This window comes from Gopherus flavomarginatus, chromosome 25, assembly GCF_025201925.1.
Source record: "Gopherus flavomarginatus isolate rGopFla2 chromosome 25, rGopFla2.mat.asm, whole genome shotgun sequence".
In the NCBI taxonomy this organism is placed as follows: Eukaryota; Metazoa; Chordata; order Testudines; family Testudinidae; genus Gopherus; species Gopherus flavomarginatus.
The window spans coordinates 1440400-1459217 of record NC_066641.1 but is presented as its reverse complement, the minus strand read 5'-3'; positions in this window follow the sequence as shown (position 1 = coordinate 1459217).

Here is an 18818-nt window from a genome sequence, read left to right as displayed (position 1 = left end):
GCCTGAGAGCCCCAGGCCCCGAGCCTGGCTGACGGGGCGGTTCTCTCGTTGGTTGAACCCCAAGTAACGCCCTCAGGAGAGATGTAAAAACGAGATCATCGGGCTCAGGGGCATGACAGGCTCCAGGGTGCCTTTAGCCAGAGGCCAGGGCATTTGCTCCAGCATCCTGGCTACACCCCAGCTTGGGCAATTGCTTTGTGTGTGCAGCACTGATCTGTGCATTAGGTACAAGCTCCTTTTCTGTTTCTTCCCCAAACTGTTCTACACTGTAGTTTAAGAAGCTGCTGGGTTTCAGCCCAGAGGTAGCTGCATTTCAGTGACAGGTCTAGTGATTTTTATTTATTTGTATTGACATTAGGAGCCTGAGTCACAGGCCAGGATCCCTTGTGCCAGGCGCTGCACAAACACAGAACAAAAAGGAGCACTGGGAGCCTGGCCTGAGACAGCCCAAGGCTGATCTGAGGCCAGGCTGAGCGTCGGCATATGGAGCTGCATGTGTTCATCACAGCCAGGCTGCCCCATGGCCCCAGGGGAATGCAGCACCTTCACCCTAGCCCGAGAACAGGAAAAGAATTGGACACACAGAGAATCTAGTAAAGCGGCAGCCACTGGGACTTCTCTTGCTTTAACAGGCAATAGCAGTGGAAGGTGCTGAGCACCTGGCAGGACTGATCCCGAGAACAGAAACTCTCCCCTCCCCCAGCGACACAGACATGGCTGCAGCAATTCCACTCCCCTGGCGTAGACTCCTGTGACTTCAGTGAAGCTGCTCGGTTTACACCAGTGGAGGATCTGCCCCAGCGCTCAGTTCTCGGGAGCGGTCAGGACGGCGGAGGATCTGCCCCAGCGCTCAGTTCTCAGGAGCGGTCAGGACGGTGGAGGATCTGCCCCAACGCTCAGTTCTCGGGAGCGGTCAGGACGGCGGAGGATCTGCCCCAGCGCTCAGTTCTCGGGAGCGGTCAGGACGGCGGAGGATCTGCCCCAGCGCTCAGTTCTCGGGAGCGGTCAGGACGGCGGAGGATCTGCCCCAGCGCTCAGTTCTCGGGAGTGGTCAGGACAGTGGAGGATCTGCCCCAGCGCTCAGTTCTCGGGAGTGGTCAGGATGGCGGAGGATCTGCCCCAGCGCTCAGTTCTCGGGAGTGGTCAGGACGGCGGAGGATCTGCCCCAGCGCTCAGTTCTCCGGAGCGGTCAGGACGGCGGAGGATCTGCCCCAGCGCTCAGTTCTCGGGAGCGGTCAGGACGGGGGAGGATCTGCCCCAGCGCTCAGTTCTCGGGAGTGGTCAGGACGGCGGAGGATCTGCCCCAGCGCTCAGTTCTCGGGAGCGGTCAGGACGGCGGAGGATCTGCCCCAGCGCTCAGTTCTCGGGAGTTGTCAGGACGGCGGAGGATCTGCCCCAGCGCTCAGTTCTCGGGAGCGGTCAGGACGGCGGAGGATCTGCCCCAGCGCTCAGTTCTCGGGAGCGGTCAGGACGGCGGAGGATCTGCCCCAGCGCTCAGTTCTCGGGAGCGGTCAGGACGGCGGAGGATCTGCCCCAGCGCTCAGTTCTCGGGAGTTGTCAGGACGGCGGAGGATCTGCCCCAGCGCTCAGTTCTCGGGAGTGGTCAGGACAGCGGAGGATCTGCCCCAGCGCTCAGTTCTCGGGAGCGGTCAGGACGGCGGAGGATCTGCCCCAGCGCTCAGTTCTCGGGAGTTGTCAGGACGGTGGAGGATCTGCCCCAGCGCTCAGTTCTCAGGAGCGGTCAGGACGGCGGAGGATCTGCCCCAGCGCTCAGTTCTCGGGAGCGGTCAGGACGGCGGAGGATCTGCCCCAGCGCTCAGTTCTCGGGAGCGGTCAGGACGGCGGAGGATCTGCCCCAGCGCTCAGTTCTCGGGAGCGGTCAGGACGGCGGAGGATCTGCCCCAGCGCTCAGTTCTCGGGAGCGGTCAGGACGGCGGAGGATCTGCCCCAGCGCTCAGTTCTCGGGAGCGGTCAGGACGGGGGAGGATCTGCCCCAGCGCTCAGTTCTCGGGAGCGGTCAGGACGGGGGAGGATCTGCCCCAGCGCTCAGTTCTCGGGAGTGGTCAGGACGGTGGAGGATCTGCCCCAGCGCTCAGTTCTCGGGAGCGGTCAGGACGGCGGAGGATCTGCCCCAGCGCTCAGTTCTCGGGAGCGGTCAGGACGGTGGAGGATCTGCCCCAGCGCTCAGTTCTCGGGAGTGGTCAGGACGGCGGAGGATCTGCCCCAGCGCTCAGTTCTCGGGAGTGGTCAGGACGGTGGAGGATCTGCCCCAGCGCTCAGTTCTCGGGAGCGGTCAGGACGGCGGAGGATCTGCCCCAGCGCTCAGTTCTCGGGAGTGGTCAGGACGGTGGAGGATCTGCCCCAGCGCTCAGTTCTCGGGAGCGGTCAGGACGGCGGAGGATCTGCCCCAGCGCTCAGTTCTCGGGAGCGGTCAGGATGGCGGAGGATCTGCCCCAGCGCTCAGTTCTCCGGAGCGGTCAGGACGGCGGAGGATCTGCCCCAGCGCTCAGTTCTCCGGAGCGGTCAGGACGGCGGAGGATCTGCCCCAGCGCTCAGTTCTCGGGAGTGGTCAGGACGGCGGAGGATCTGCCCCAGCGCTCAGTTCTCGGGAGCGGTCAGGACGGCGGAGGATCTGCCCCAGCGCTCAGTTCTCGGGAGCGGTCAGGACGGCGGAGGATCTGCCCCAGCGCTCAGTTCTCGGGAGCGGTCAGGACGGGGGAGGATCTGCCCCAGCGCTCAGTTCTCGGGAGCGGTCAGGACGGGGGAGGATCTGCCCCAGCGCTCAGTTCTCGGGAGCGGTCAGGACGGCGGAGGATCTGCCCCAGCGCTCAGTTCTCGGGAGCGGTCAGGACGGCGGAGGATCTGCCCCAGCGCTCAGTTCTCAGGAGCGGTCAGGACGGCGGAGGATCTGCCCCAGCGCTCAGTTCTCGGGAGCGGTCAGGACGGCGGAGGATCTGCCCCAGCGCTCAGTTCTCGGGAGCGGTCAGGACGGCGGAGGATCTGCCCCAGCGCTCAGTTCTCGGGAGTGGTCAGGACAGTGGAGGATCTGCCCCAGCGCTCAGTTCTCGGGAGTGGTCAGGACGGCGGAGGATCTGCCCCAGCGCTCAGTTCTCGGGAGCGGTCAGGACGGCGGAGGATCTGCCCCAGCGCTCAGTTCTCGGGAGTGGTCAGGACTGGGGAGGATCTGCCCCAGCGCTCAGTTCTCGGGAGCGGTCAGGACGGCGGAGGATCTGCCCCAGCGCTCAGTTCTCGGGAGTGGTCAGGACGGTGGAGGATCTGCCCCAGCGCTCAGTTCTCGGGAGCGGTCAGGACGGTGGAGGATCTGCCCCAGCGCTCAGTTCTCGGGAGCAGTCAGGACGGTGGAGGATCTGCCCCAGCGCTCAGTTCTCGGGAGCGGTCAGGACGGTGGAGGATCTGCCCCAGCTCTCAGTTCTCCTTGAATTCTGGAGTCCTTGCCAGTCTGGTGCCCTTGGATTCTTGGCTGGCAATTGGCTGATTTTAAGGGGGTGGCCCAGTGGCGAGCACCCCAGCCTACCCCAGAGGAGACCACCGGACTAGGACCTGCTGCGTGACCTCTGGCGAGTCAGTGCTGGGGTGTTTCCACCCCCCACCCCTGTGTAGGCTCCGTGGGGCAGGGCCCATCCCTCCCTCTGCCTGGGCAGCACCCAGCACAAGCAGCCTGCTAAGAGGGAGTGGCGGTGCCCCCGTGCGTTCTAGGAAAGCTGCGTCCATCCCGCCCCCCTGGCCCGGTGCCCGCACTGATACTGGCAGCGCTGACACTGGACTACACAGGAATGTTCCTCTTTGCAGTTCCAGAACAAACAACTTGTCAATAGGCTGCATTCTCCCCTCTCCAGGCAGCTGCTCCGGCCCCCCCAGGAGCCCTGGCCTCCCCTCCCTCCGACTCAGGCAAAACTCCCCACTCCCAGGGCAAGAGAGGGACAGAAGTTCAGGTGCAAGTTCATGCAGCCCCCACACGGCCCCGGGCCCCCGGCTGTATCCGGCCATCTGCCTGGCCCGGATTGGGCTACAGCACGGACTGTTCCCCTTGGCGCAGGGGCTGGGGGGTGGGCCATTCAGACCCACCACAGAGCCAAGGCTTCCAGCTTCCTCCCCCAGCCTGACCAGAGATGCTGCTAAGTCAGTGACTGGGATTTTCACCCTCTTGGCCACCCACCCCCAGCGTTCATTCCCACTCTCCCCCATGCCCTTGGGAGCACTGTCCCTGTTTGACGGATGGGGAAACTGAGGCTCAGAGAGAGTGATGCCCCCTCCCAATACCAACATTCCAGGTTTCTATAGCACCTGTGAACCCATGGCCTGCTGAACACACAAAGCCACTGAAATGCAGCCACTTCTGGGCTGGCATGAAAGCAGGGCCGGTGCAAGGATATTTTGCGCCCAGGGCCGGTGCCCCACCTCCCCCTTCAACCTCTGAAAACGAGTAAACTTAGCATTATAAACAGCCTGTCCGAACAGGGAAGGGCTTTGTAATGTTTTGTTTTTACCTTTAAGGCATTTCAATTGTTTGCCGTTGCCTCTGATGGTGTCCCGTTCAAAGTCTTACTATTTGCAAAGCTAAACAACTAAGCCTCGCACTGCATCACCAGCCAGGTCAGGCAGGGAGACAAATCCCCCTTGGCCCAAAGGGCCATTATCCCCTGGGGATTTATTTCAATTCCAAGTCTATAAAGCACTTTCAAAGTAAATACATTATTCCTCCACATCTCACAAAGAGTCTCACTCTTGACAAGTTACCAGCCTTGTGTAGATCCCTTCCACGTTCCTCTTTGTGGGTAAGAGCCCTGGAAGACAGGTGTGGGGTGCAGTGAGTTTGTCAGGCCTGTGGTGACAGGTGTTTGTGAAGATCAGGGGGCCCTTTGCCAAGGGGTGCTAGTGTCACAGTGGCTGACAGTAGGGGGCAGGGTACTGAGGCTGAGGGGCAGGCAGGGCTGGGATGGGGCAGAGGCAGGGGCAGGTACCTGTCAGTCTCCAGCACTCGGGCCCCACCAGCAGCCTCCTCACCTCGTAGTCTCCCCTGCTTGCCCGGGGGCCGTTCCTCCTCTCAGGCTCCCTGGCCAGTGCATCCACGCTGCCCGGGAGGACGAGGACGCGGACGGGGGCGCCGCCGCGGAGGAGACGCAAGGGGTTAGGCTCGGCTGGGGCCCCGCACCTGCTGGCCGAGAGCAGCAGGAACCGGGCACCGCTTGGGGGGAGCCAGGCAGCTCAAGCCCAGGATGGTGGCAGCCTCCGCAGCTGCAGGGGCAGGTGGGGAGCGTAGCCTGCCATGGGGCAGGAGAGGCCCTTCTGCTGCTGTTCCGCGCCTACAGCCATCCTTCTGTGCCCAGGAGCCGCAGAACCCGAGCGCAGTGACGGGGGGAGCCAGGGGGCGCCCGCCCCAGGGGCTTCTGCAGTGGATGCATGTGGGAGGCGGCCCCCGTGCACCCCCTGGCTCCCGCCTCGCCGTGCTCAGGCTCTGTGGCTCCTGGGAGTGTGAGCTGCTGCTGCCCCTCCCAGAGCAGGCTCAGGGCCGCACGCCCCAGCGGCGGCTCACATGCCCGGGAGCTGCTGAGCCTGAGCGTGGTGAGGAGGGAGCTGGGGGGCACACGGGGGCCGCCACCCACATGCATCTGCTGCAGCCTGCAGGAGCCCCCCGGGGGGTCACTGGGCCGCAGCCTGGGCAGGGTGGGTGGGGGGCGTGGCTGCTCCCTGCTAGTGGTGCCGCTGCCTTTGCAGAACTGCTCCCCCCCCAGCCCTCGTGTCGCTCTGGCTCCTCCATGGCTGGGGCTTGCCGCCCCCACAAGCCGACGCTTTGACTCTCCAGTGCCTCCGGAAGGCGGCTCCTCCCTGCCGAGCCAGGGCACTGCTTTTTGGCGCCCCCAACCACTTGGCGCCCTAGGGGACCGTCTAGTTCGCCTCGTGGTTGCACGCACTGGCCCTGCATGGAAAGCGTTTCCCAGCCCAAGCCATGCCCCAGGCACAGCAGTGCACCGCCGCCGCTGAGGCTGGGACAGCAGGGGCATTTGGCCTTGCGGTCTGCACAGGATGCCGGGCGAACGCAGACCCAGCCCAGGAATGGCCGGTAGCTCGGATGTGCAGCTCCTGGCAAGGCTGGCTGCTCCCGTGGCACAGTGCCCTCCAGAGCCACGCTGAGGCGTCAGCGCCCCCATATGCACCACTCACACCTAACACTGCAGGAGCCTGTGTGCTGCTGACAGAGCAGGCGGCTCGCGGGAGGCTGCCCACAATGTTCCTGCCCAGTGCTCAAAATCTCAGGCCAGGGCAGTGCAGGGCAGGATCCTGCAGCAGCCCATTGCTGAGCAGAGCTGGCAACTGTACCCCAGCACCCTGCCACCTGCCGCAGCTCCAGCACCCAGCTCAGCCCTCTGCTCCACGGGGAGAGGGGCTGTTGAAACGGACACCGGCCACTGGTCCAAGGGAGGTGGTAACAGGCGTCCTGTGGGGACATTTACCCTCAGTGACATGGATTCCGGTTGCCCAACACACACTGTGTGAGCGCCCCCCGCTGGCTGGGCAGGGCAGTGACACCGACACACTGTGTGAGCGCCCCCCGCTGGCTGGGCAGGGCAGTGACACCGACACACTGTGTGAGCTCCCTCCGCTGGCTGGGCAGGGAAGCGACACCAACACACTGTGTGAGCTCCCCCCACTGGCTGGGCAGGGCAGTGACACCGACACACACTGTGTGAGCTCCCCCTGCTGGCTGGGCAGGGCAGTGACACCGACACACTGTGTGAGCTCCCCCCACTGGCTGGGCAGGGCAGTGACACCGACACACACTGTGTGAGCTCCCCCCACTGGCTGGGCAGGGAAGTGACACCGACACATGGTGTGAGCTCCCCCCGCTGGCTGGGCAGGGCAGTGACACTGACACACTGTGTGAGCTCCCCCCGCTGGCTGGGCAGGGCAGTGACACCGACACACTGTGTGAGCTCCCCCCGCTGGCTGGGCAGTGCAGTGATACCGACACACGGTGTGAGCTCCCCCCGCTGGCTGGGCAGGGCAGTGACACTGACACACTGTGTGAGCTCCCCCCACTGGCTGGGCAGGGAAGTGACACCAACACATTGTGTGAGCTCCCCCCGCTGGCTGGGTAGGGCAGTGACACTGACACATGATGTGAGCTTCCCCCGCTGGCTGTGCTAGGCAGTGACACGACACACTGTGTGAGCTCTCCCTGCTGGCTGGGCAGGGCAGTGACACCGACACATGGTGTGAGCTCCCCCCGCTGGCTGGGCAGGGCAGTGACACTGATACACAGTGTGAGCTCCCCCCGCTGGCTGGGCAGGGCAGTGACACTGACACACGGTGTGAGCTCCCCCCACTGGCTGTGCAGGGCAGTGACACCAACACACTGTGTGAGCTCCCCCCACTGGCTGGGCAAGGCAGTGACACCGACACACTGTGTGAGATCCCCCCACTGGCTGGACAGTGACACCGACAAAAGGAGGAAGTAACCCACAAAAACTGTGTTGAGTTGTGAGGCCTGCTCTACACTTACTGGCAGATCTCTGTCTGTTAGGGCAGAGAGTTTGTGCTGACAGTTATGCTGGGAAAAGCCCTAATTTAGACAGAGTTATAACCAGTTTAAGGGGCTTTATTATGGACTATGTCTTATGTTGCTTTCTGAATCAGCAGAATTAGTTGTAGCAGTACCAGAGCTGATATCCAATCAGACTGCATCTACACCCGAGAGGCCTTGCAGAGTTAAAGCAACTGAGGGCATGGCTACACTCGAAACTTCAAAGCGCTGCTGCGGGAGCGCTGCCGCGGCAGCGCTTTAAAGTGTGAGTGTGGTCGCAGCACCAGCGCTGGGAGAGAGCTCTTCCAGCGCTGCACGTACTCCACCTCCCCGTGGGGATTAGCTTGCACTGTTTACACTGGCACTTTGCAGTGCTGTATCTTGCAGAGCTCAGGGGTGTGTTTTTTTCACACCCCTGAGCGAGAAAGTTGCAGCGCTGTAAAGCGCCAGTGTAGCCAAAGCCTGAGTTTTTAAGCATAGCCAGGCGTTTAGGACGCCTGAGGGCCAGAAGGACTACCCGATTGCCAGCTGGACAAGGAGACACCTGCTAAGGGAGGAAACATTACTTCTGCAGCCAAGAAATCTGCCGGAAACAATGGAGGAGCAAATAACCAAACAGAGAAATAAAATGAACGAACACAGCAGGTGTCTATCATTTACGTATAATAAAATAACGACAATAAGCAGTACTCACCCATGTTAGCCGGGGTATTTCTTGCTGACTTTTGCAGCAATTCCTGCTTCTGTTGTACAGAGATGAAGAACTCTTTGCAGGGTAGCTGGAAGTTGATGCAAACCTGAAGTTCATTGCATCTGGTTCTGTTCATCAGCCCATTTGTTCCCCATTAAGGAAAAGATGCTCCATACAAACCTATCTGATCCTGGTGCACCAAGGACAAATGACACAGTTTGGAACAAGTTTTTCAGATTTTCTTTCCCATGCTTCCAAACACCTCCAGCCCCTTTTCACTGAGGCTTGGAAACGTCAATTCTTATAGTTCCGATCACATCTCTACTGGGCAGCATTCCTCCCGGAGCTGATCCCTGGTGATGATTTGCTTCATTTTGTGTGCTTCCATTTCCTCCTCAAGGCCTCAGCTAGAACCTAAGCATCGAGGCCAATGGATCTCAGCTTCATCATTACGCTGTCAGAAGAGACACTGAACCAACTGACAAAGTACAGAGCAAGGAGCCATAAGACTTGAGGACGTTTTTCTTTCCCTTCACCTTTCATTGTGTCCAGGAGTTTCTCCACCAGTTGTTTGACTTGGAATCCAAACCAACAACCTTCTTTCTGGTTTAGCGTCTACGAGTATGTCTACACTGGTAGAGTTACAGCACCGCTCAGAGAGCGCTGAAGAGAAACTGTCATTGTGTGTTCACACTGTCAGCTGCCTGCACAATAGTGTGTTCACACTTGCAGCACTTGCCACGGTATTCGGAGCGGTGCACTCTGGGCAGCTATCCCACAGAGCACCTCTTCCTCTTCTGTAAAAGCAGCAAAGAATCCTGTGGCACCTTATAGACTAACAGATGTCTGTTAGTCTATAAGGTGCCACAGGATTCTTTGCTGCTTTTACAGATCCAGACTAACACAGCTACCCCTCTGATACTCTTCCTCTTCTGCCACTAAGAGTTGTGGGAAGGCAGAGGGGGTCATGGGGTATCCTGGGTCCTGTCCCAATGCCTCATGATGCATCGCTTCGCATCCCAGCAATCCCCATGCTTCCGTCCACATTTGACATCATCTTTCAATGGTTTGTGCACTGCACGCTCTGCCTCTTCAGGCTGCAGGAACGGATCCCGAACTGCTGACCAGTATGCTGCTCGCTCTGACCAACACATCATGAGAGGCAGTGGAGTTATTTCTTAAGTTACAAAGGCAAGAGGAGTGCGACATTGATCTCGCCATGCATAGCAGCTATGACATGAGATAGCTTGTGGCATTCATGGAGGTGCTGACCACAGTGGATCGCTGCTTTTGGGCTTGGGAAACAAGCACTAAGTGGTGGGATCACATCGTCATGCACGTGTGGGATGATGAGCAGTGGCTGCTGAATTTTCAGATGAGGAAAGTCACATTCATGGGACTGTGTGATGAGCTCGCCCCTGCGCTGCAGTGCAAGAACATGAGAATGAGAGCTGCCCTGTCCTTGGACTCCTGTTGATGGAAATGCATAGGGCCATTAATTGCATCCTGCTCTGAAAGACCGTGACTCTGAGCAAAGTGCGTGACATTGGGGATGGCTTTGCACAAATGGGCTTCCCTAACTGCAGAGGGGTAATAGATGGGATGCATATTCCAATTCTGGCACCAGACCACCTAGCCACCGAGTACGTTAATCACAAGGGGTATTTCTCAATGGTTCTCTAAGCGCTTGTGGATCACCATGGGCATTTCACAGACATTAACGCAGGCTGGTCCGGAAAGGTGCATGATGCACACATCTTTCAGAACACTGGCCTGTTCAGGAAGCTGCAAGCAGGGTCTATCTTCCCAGACCAGAAGATCACTGTAGGAGAAGTCAAAATGCCTGTTGTCCTGGGAGACCCAGCCTACCTCTTAATGCCATGGCTTATGAAGCCATACCCGGGGCACCTTGACAGCAGCAAGGTGCAGTTCAACAACAGGCTGAGCAAGTGCAGAATGACTGTGGAGTGAGCTTTGGGCTGTTTAAAGGCCCACTGCTGCTGCCTATATGGGAGGCTGGACCTGGAGGATGACAATATTCTTATGCATATAGCCACATGCTGTATGCTTCATAATATTTGTGAAGGGAAGGGTGAAAGCTTCACTCACGGATGAACCACTGAGGCTCAATTTGAGACTTAATTTGAACAGCCAGAGACCACTCCCTCTGCATGCAACCCAATGGAAAACACAGAAAAACCAAGAAACCCCCCCACTTCGTCCCACCAGGCAAGCACACATGAGCCACGAGACCCCCAAGATGGTGAGTAACCGCAGGGGCAGGGGAAATCAGCGTTCCAGGACCGTACTGTCCACTGGGCACGTGGCTCTTGGGGGGAGCCAGCACTCGGGGGGGAGGCTTATAATAATTCCTGTGCCCACATTTTCCACAGGCTGTGTTGATTATGGAAGATCTCGCTGCTGAGGGTGAGCCGAGAATCAAGGGAGGGTCTTCTCCAAGACTGCGGCTTCCGCCCTGGCCCTTATGCGGCTCGCCTGTGTGCAGCGATGGCCTCCTGTCACTCCCAGTGACAGCAGAGTGGTGCAGGAAAGTTACCCTTAATGGGGCAAGAAACAAAGCAACTCTGCCAAAGATTCTGCGGCAGTGGATTGCCCAGTATCTCCATGAGCGTTTTGTGGAGATCTCTGGGGCAGATTCCCATGAAGTGAGGGAGTCAATCAACACCCTGTTCCTCCACTCAGACTAGACATGTGGTGGTACCTGCATCATACAGACACAAGCCTGCTTTCTGCAACCCTCCTGCCCCCAGCAACTCGCTTCAGCGATTCCCCAAATCAAAACCACTTACCAGGGGCCTCCTCTCCTGTTTGCGCTTCGCCAAGCTCTGACAGCTGTGACTGGCTGGCTGTCATAAACAGATAGTTAAGGGTTAATGTCTCTCTTACCTGTAAAGGGTTAACAAACAGGGACCCCAAACACCTGACCAGAGGACCAATCAGAAGACAAGATACTTTCAAATCTCATAGGAGGGAAGCCTTTATTTGTGGGTTTTGGGTTTGGCTCTGTTCTCTCTGGGTCCTGGACGGGACTAGAGGTGCAACCAGGTTTCTGCCAATCTCCCTGCTACAGTCTCTTATCTATTCAAAATAGTGAGTAAGAAAAGGCAGTCATAGTCTTTTAATTTGTTTTTTTTTCATTTACATATGTGTACTTGCTGGAAGTATCTTAAATTGTGTTTCTGCTGGAGAAAGTTTCTTTCTATTGTTTATAAGTTGAAAGACCCTGTAACTGTTTACCATCTGAAGTGCAGAGATAAACCTTTTACTTTTTCTTTCTTTTTTTATTAAAAGCTTTGCTTTAAGACCTGTTTAATTTTCTTTTCCCCTTGTTGAGTCTCGAGGGAATTGAGTCTGTACTTAACAGGGAAGGGGGGGGGGAAGGGTGGAATCCCTTTGTTTAGATTCACGGAGCTTGAATCTGTATAATTCTCCAGGAGCCCAGGGAGGGAACACCTGGAGGGGAGGAGGGGGAAGGGAAATGGTTTATTCCCCTTTGTTGTGAGACTCAAGGAATTTGGGTCTTGGGGCCCTCAGGGAAGGTTTTGGGGGGACCAGAGGGTATCAGGCCCTAAAAATTCCTGATTGGTGGCAGTGCTACAGAATCTAAGCTGGTAATTAAGCTTAGAGGACTTTATGCTAGTACCCATATCCTGGACGCTAAGGTCCAGATTTGGGAATTATACTTGACACTGGCTCCTCCAGGGTAGAGAAGAGCTCCTGGTTGAATGAACCTCTGAGCTCCGAGTTGTATTCTGCCTCTAGGTCCCTCTCCCCCTCCACGCCCTCGCCCAAGATTTCCTCCCCCTGGCTCGGTCCACTCTTGACTGGCACGTGAGCCACCGAAGTATCCACAGGGCCCTTCGCAGTGGACTTGGGGTCATCAACGAGTATCGTGTCCAGCTCTTTGTAGAAATGGCAGCTCATGGGCATAGCACCGCAGCAGCGGGTTGCCTCCTGCACCTTATGCTAGGTGTTCCGCAGCTCCTTTCACTTTGACCCTGCACTGCAGTGTGCCCCGGTCATGGCCCCTTTCTGTCATGCATCAGGAAATCTGTCTGTAGGTATCATAATTCCTACGGCAGAAACACAGCAGCCTCCTTTCTCCAAATGCCAATGAGGTCCAGCAGCTTGGCATTGCTCCAAGCAGGGATCGTCTGGTGCGTGGAGCAGGCACAGCCACCTGGAAAGATGCGCTGAGACCACTGCACGTGTCACCAAGCAAACAGGAAGGGGACTCAAAATTCCCAAGGAATTTAAGGGGTGGGGCTCATGGTTGGTCACCTGAAAGCAGGGCAGAAGAGTTCAAACTGATGACCAGAGAGGTGAGAACAGGCATTGTGGGACGCCTCCAGGAGGCCAATTGCAGCGCTGTAATCACCAGGGTATCTACACTGGCTCCGCGGCGCTGCACCCCCGGTGCAGAAAGCTGTACGCCTCTCTGCAGGGTGATTTTTTTACAGTGCTGCAACTGAGCAGTTTCTGCACACTAAGTATCGGGGAGGTAGCCATGTTAGTCTGTATCCACAAAAACAACAAGGAGTCTGGTGGCACCTTAAAGACTAACAGATTTATTGGGGCATAAGTTTTCGTGGGTAAAAATCCCACTTCTCCATGCATCTGAAGAAGTGAGGCTTTTATCCATGAAAACTTATGCCCAAATAAATCTGTTAGTCTTTAAGGTGTCACTGGATTCCCCGTTGTTTCTGTGCACTAAGTGGCTTGGCAGTGTGTACTCCTCGGGAGTCACACCACAGAAAAATGCTTTACTGTGCAGAAACCTTCCAGTATAGACAAGGCCTACATCTTCAATCTTGTGAAAAAACACAAGGCAATCTCTACTGTGGCAGTATACGCACGCACCATCTTTGGGGAATGTTTTCTTTAAAGCTACTGAGCTATTGGAAAACTGATAACTCCCTGCTCATTAATATCCTTGTGTATGTAAGGCCAGCCTACATGGGATTATGCAGATGTCTAGGGGAGCTGATAAACAGGTTTGCTCCAGACAAAGGAAAAATGCCAACACCTCGAACCAAGTGTGGCCAAATTCAGTGGGCTACATTTGCATTGTAAAAACCACCAGTGGGGAGAAGGCAGCCTGGCCTCCACTCCTAGCAGGGAAAAGGAACAGTTATCTGGGGATACACTTCAAAGGTGTCAAGATCCTACCCAGAGGTGGGGAGCGAACCCTCGGAAGAGACAAGGAAAAGAAGCAAGTTGGACTCTAGGGGGATCTGGACTAAAAGCTAGTCAGCCGCTTGTGGAAAAGGGAGCTTGGTGAGGAAACCGCCCTGAACAAAGGCTGTTCAGTTCGCTCTTAGCCATTAGAAAGCACATTCCTATTTTGTTTGTATGTCACCCTTTCTGTGTTTCTGTCTTTAGCCCTACACCTGACCTCACTTAAACTCTATCACTATGGGGAGGAGGTGAGCAGCCCTCAGTGGTGAAAGAACAGGTGAAGGACTATTTAGAAAAGCTGGATGTGCACAAGTCCATAGGGCTGGACGCACTGCATCCGAGGGTGCTGAGGGAGTTGGCTGATGTGACTGAAGAGCCATTGGCCATTATCTTTGAAAACTCGTGGTGATTGGGGGAGGTCCCAGATGATTGGAAAAAGGCAAATATAGTGCCCATCTTTAGAAAAGGGAAGAAGGAGAACCTGGGAAACTACAGACTGGTTAGCCTCACCTCAGATCCCAGAAAAATCATGGAGCAGGTCCTCAAGGAATCCATTTTGAAGCACTTAGAGGAGAGGAAGGTGATCAGGAACAGTCAGCATGGATTCACCAAGGGCAAGTCATGCCTGACCAACCTGATTGCCTTCTATGATGAGATAACTGGCTCTCTGGATGAGGGGAAAGCAGTGGACGTGATATATCTTGACTTTAGCAAAGCTTTTGATAGGGTCTCCCACAGTATTCTTGCCAGCAAGTTAAAGAAGTATGGGCTGGATGAATGGACTGTAAGGTGGATAGAAAGCTGGCTAGATCATTGGGCTCAATGGGTAGTGATCAACAGCTTGATGTCTAGTTGGCAGCCAGTATCTAGCGGAGTGTCCCAGGGGTTGGTCCTGGGGCCAGTTTTGATCAATATCTTCATTAATGATCTGGAGGATGGGATGGATTGCACCCTCAGCAAGTTCGTGGATGACACTAAGCTGGGGGGAGAGGTAGATACATTGGAGGGTAAGGATAGGGTCCAGAGTGACCTAGACAAATTAGAGGATTAGGCCAAAAGAAATCTGATGAGGTTCAACAAGGATAAGTGCAGAGTCCTGCACTTATTATGGAAGACTTCCATGCACCACTACAGGCTGGGAACTGACTCGCTAAGCATCAGTTCTGCAGAAAAGGATCTGGGGATTACAGTGGATGAGAAGCTGGATATGAGTCAGCACTGCACCCTTGTTGCCGAGAAGGCTAATGGCATATTGGGCTGCATTAGTAGGAGCATTGCCAGCAGATCGAGGAAAGTGATTATTCCCCTCTATTCAGCATTGGTGAGGCCACATCTGGAGTATTGCGTCGAGTTTTGGGCCCCCCACTACAGAAGGGACGTGGACAAATTGGAGAGAGTCCAGTGGAGTGCAACAAAAATGATTAGGGAGCTGGGTCACATGACTTACGAGGAGAGGCTGAGGGAACTGGGATTGTTTAGTCTGCAGAAGAGAAGAGTGAGGGGGGATTTGATAGCAGCCTTCAACTACCTGAAGGGGGGTTCCAAAGAGGATGGAGCTGGGCTGTTCTCAGTGGTGGCAGATGACAAAACAAGGAGTTATGGTCTCAAGTTGCAGTGAAGGAAGTCTAGGTTGGATATTAGGAAACACTATTTCACTAGGAGGGTGGTGAAGCACTGGAATGGGGTTCCCTAGGGAGGTGGCGGAATCTCCATCCTTAGAGGTTTTTAAGGTCAGGCTTGACAAAACCCTGACTGGGATGATTTAGTTGGGATTGGTCTTGCTTTGAACTGGGGGTTGCACTAGATGACCTCCTGAGGTTTCTTCTAAGCCTGATATTCTATGGTTCTGTGATTTACTATCTAGCTAACCCGACCCAGTGTTTTGACTGTATTGAGGGGACTGTTCACTCCATTCAAGACAACAAGCTGCTGTTTCTGTCTCTTTAAAAAAGCAGAGAACTTAATATCTTCAGGACCATACAGTGATGGGGTTGTGCACTGCAGAGAGACATCTCCAAGGAGGTTGGGGGCTGGAGTCACTGACTGTTCCCTGCTAGGCAAGGTTTGGGCTTGGACAGCCCTGAGGGGTTTGCTGCCAAAGCAGACAAGCTGGAATGCCAGGGAGTCATCACACAGCTTCTCTGCAGCAGAACTCCCATTTGCTCAGGCTGAGAGGTGTGGCACCGTGTCTCACAGCTCTGGGTATCTTATCACACCCTCTCTGTCTAGTGTCCCATCTCCAGCCAGAGGAGATATTTGCTGTTTGCAGTCACAGATGGACCATGGGCCATTGCGGGCAACCTCATTATAGCATCCCCGCCATACAGTTACCAAGCTCAGTCTTCAAGCCAATTAGGTTTTTAGTCCCCATTACTGCCCTTGGGAGGCTGCTCCAGAACTTTACTCCTCTGATGGGTAGAAACCCTCATCTAATTTCAAGCCTAAACTTACTAACAGCCAGTTTCTATCCCTTTGTTTTTGTGCCAACATTGGCACTTAACTTACATAACTCATCTCCATCCCTGGTATTTATCCCTCTGATGTATTTATAGAGAGTGATCAGATCTCCCTTCAGCCTTTGTTTGGTTAGGCTAACCAAGCCAAGCTCTTTGAGTTTCTTCCTGTAAGGTAGGTTTTCCATTCCTCAGATTATCCTAGTAGCCTGTCTCTGCACCTCTTCCAGTTTGTCTGAGTATGTTTTGTAAATAATGCTCATGTCTTTTCTTAGTTAATAAATCTATAGTCAGTTTATTATAGGACTGGCTACAGACATTGTCTTTGGTTTGAGATCTGAGGTACAACTGACCTGGGTAAGTCACGAGTCCTTTGGGACTGGGAGTAATCTGATGTAACGATGTGGCCTCTGATGGGACACAACTGAGAGCATCAATTCAGGACAAATTGCTTAGAGCAAGGGGGTTACAGCCCAAGGCTGGGTTTCCTTTACCATTAAGGCACCAAACCAGCCAAACAGAGAGGACTGTGGTTTCACCCCACTGGCTACACACCACACGTCACACAAACAATTCCCTTAGACACTCCAGTTTCCCAGTATCACCACCAGTGCCACTTGTCCGGGGGACGAATGGTTATGAAAACCAACACCCCAGTGAAGGAAAAAGGTTCTCTCAATCCCAAAGGACCAAGCCCCAGACCCAGGTCAATATACAAGTCAGATCTTACCCACAAATCACACTGTTGGCAATCCTTTAGAATCCAAAATCTAAAGTTTTATTCATAAAAGAAAGAAATATAGATGAGAACTAAAATTGGTTAAATAGAATCAATTACATACAGTGACGGCAGAGTTCTTGGTTCAGGCTTGTAGCAGTGATGGAATAAACTACAGGTTCAAATCAAGTTTCTGGAGTACATCCCCCGCTGGGATAGGTCATTCAGTCCTTTGTTCAGAGCTTCAGTTTGTAGCAAAGTCCTTTTAGAGATTAGAAGCAGGATTGAAGACAAAATGGAGGGGTTTCCAGGGCCTTTTATATTCTCTCTTTTGTGGGCGGAAACCCCTTTGTTCTTCTATGCAAAGTCACAGCAACAAGATGGAGTCTGTAGTCACATAGGCAAGTCACACGTCTATGCATGACTCCGTTTTTTGCAGGCCGATGCCATTGTTTACATGTTGGTTTGAAGGTTCCCAGGAAAGCTCAGATGTGGATTGGTGTCTCCCAAAGTCCATTGTCAGTTAAGTGTTTCTTGATTGGGCACTTACCGAGAAAAGTCCTTTCTTAAGAAGCTGACCAAATGCTTCATTGAGGCTACTTAGAATCAAACACACTGAGCTACAAGTACATAGCCAATATTTATAACTTCAAATACAAAAATGATACACACATACAGAAAGGAATCCTGTGGCACCCTATAGACTAACAGACGTTTTGGAGCATGAGCTTTCATGGGTGAATACCCACTTCGTCAGATGCATGTAGTGGAAATTTCCAGGGGCAAGTATATATATGCAAGCAAGCTAGAGATAACGAGGTTAGTTCAATCAGGGAGGATGAGGTCCTGTTCTAGCAGTTGAGGTGTGAAAACCAAGGGAGGAGAAACTGGTTTTGTAGTTGGCAAGCCATTCACAGTCTTTGTTTAATCCTGAGCTGATGGTGTCAAATTTGCAGATGAATTGAAGTTCAGCAGTTTCTCTTTGAAGTCTGGTCCTGAAGTTCAACCTCCCTGGCCACACTATAGCAGATCTTAAGGTGGCCATCCTGCAGCAAAAAAACTTCAGGATATCTGTCAGCGATCACAACCAGGAATATCTGGGCCCTACCATTATTAGTAGCACTTGTCCCCCAATCTATATGTGGGAAATTAAAGTCTCCCCAAAAAATCACATAATTCCCAGTAGTTTGTTTAACTGCAAACATTAAAGAGGTCTCTGTCCATACCCCAGTCAGATCCTGGGGGTCTGTAGCAGACTGCAAGCACTATCCCAGTGAAACCTGTTACCTTTCTTTCCCAGGCCTGGATGCTGTCTGAAGCACATCGAAAACAACTTTGTTCCTTTTATTAGAGGCATTGGTCTCTGCACAGAAACAGATCAGCTGTTCAGGTGGCCATGGTAACAAAGTCTATAAACGATCCCTCACAGACTTTGGACCAAACTACTGGTCATTAATGGCTCTGGCTTGGTTTATCCAGCAGACAGTTTATTAGTATAAGGATGTGTGGCCATCCCTCCTTGTCAGGCTCTGAGGGAGTCCATGCCTCCTCATAGTCATGCTCCTGTCATGGTGCTCACTCAGGCCACCCGAGCTGACCGAAGCAGCAATGAATCTAGGTGCCAGGCCCTCAGTCAGGGTGGGGCAGCAAACAATTAGGGGGCTTTGGCCTGTCGTCAGGGCAGAGCAATAAGGAGTCGGATGTCCTGGCTCTGGTGGATGGCTAACAAATGCAGGCCTCTTGGCCTAGTGTGGGGAGGCTGTCAGGGGTAGGGTGGCAGGGGGACCCGGGTCTATCCTACTCCACTGGGTCCCAGGCCAGGGCCCTAGCAGTGGCTTCCTGTCTGGCCTCTCAGCATCCAGCAAGGCAGGTGTGGCCTTCCTGGTTCTGCAAATTAAAGAGGGGTTGTGGTCCCTCCTTGTCAATCTCTGAGGGAGGCCATGCCTTCTTACTACAATTAGCAACTTTTGACTCTAGAAACATTTCACTAGCCCTCTGATTGCCACAAACCATGTTGTTGTAACTAAGGTTGTATTTAACCATGGGGCAAACAGTTGCCATTTTACATGATACAATTTTGTCACTTTCAGGGTTTGAAGAGAAAAAGAATTCCCTAAGATTTGTCAGACCTTTGGCCTCTTTGCTTTTCTTACCATCAGTCATTGGGTGCTGTCTTGGGTCAGTTTCACCTCCTTGCCTGACAGTGAATTCACC